General features: G+C 39.0%; 1 non-coding gene across 1 annotated transcript; it reads left to right on the forward strand.

Annotated features, from left to right (window-relative positions):
• Positions 1-358: 358 nt before the first annotated feature.
• LOC132305743 (small nucleolar RNA R71) lies at positions 359-465 on the forward strand. The gene has a single exon (XR_009481678.1). It is a non-coding gene; the product is annotated as a small nucleolar RNA R71 (small nucleolar RNA).
• The last annotated feature ends 346 nt before the right edge of the window (positions 466-811 follow it).

An 811-nucleotide genomic window follows, 5' to 3' on the forward strand; every position in this document is an offset into this window, starting at 1 on the left:
GTGAGTGTAACTAGAACAAGTCATGCACATTTCATTGGAATGGTGAGGATATGATTGAGTTGCCGGACCTTGATTCAAAAGGAATGTATCAAACCTTTGAGTAAGATTTTTGACCTCAGCGGCAATTTCCATGGAAGAGTCTATTTGATTTATAGCTTTCTTTCCTCCCATATGTGCTAGGTGACTACCCCTAGAAGATGAAGATCTATGCATTGAGTTTTCACTCATTTTTTTGAAAAGTTGCCAAATTTCATCTTCATTTCTTTCAATGTAGCTTCCGCCACAAGAAGCATCAACAATGCCCTTATTGGCATCGGATAAACTTGAAAAGAAACATTGAACTAATTGCCACTTAGGAATGTCATGATGTGGACACTTCCGTAGCAAGTCATTCAAACGTTCCCATGCTTCATGAAGGGGTTCTCCTTCTTGTTGTTTAAATTCACGAATGGAAGTTCTTATGGCATCAGTTCGACTTGCGGGGTAATACTTTTTTAAGAACTCTTGTTGCAATTGTGCCCAAGAGGTGATTGTATTTGGCCGCAAGTTATTGAACCAATATTTAGCTTTATCCCGAAGAGTGAAAGGGAAAAGCTTCATTTTTAGGACTTCTTCCGGAACATCCGTGATTTTCACGGTGGAACAAACTTCCAAGAACTCATCTAAATGTTTATAAGGCTCTTCATTGCTCAACCCATAGAAAAGGGGGCACATGTTAATGGTGGAAGCCTTAATCTCATAATGATGAGCACGAAAATTTGGCAATTGAATGCAAGTAGGTGCATTATATTGATTTGGAGTGTAACGATCC

The sequence above is a fragment of the Cornus florida genome, unplaced genomic scaffold (assembly GCF_030987335.1).
Source record: "Cornus florida cultivar Cherokee Brave unplaced genomic scaffold, ASM3098733v1 CherokeeBrave_3.0.0_Hap2_Chr04, whole genome shotgun sequence".
In the NCBI taxonomy this organism is placed as follows: Eukaryota; Viridiplantae; Streptophyta; class Magnoliopsida; order Cornales; family Cornaceae; genus Cornus; species Cornus florida.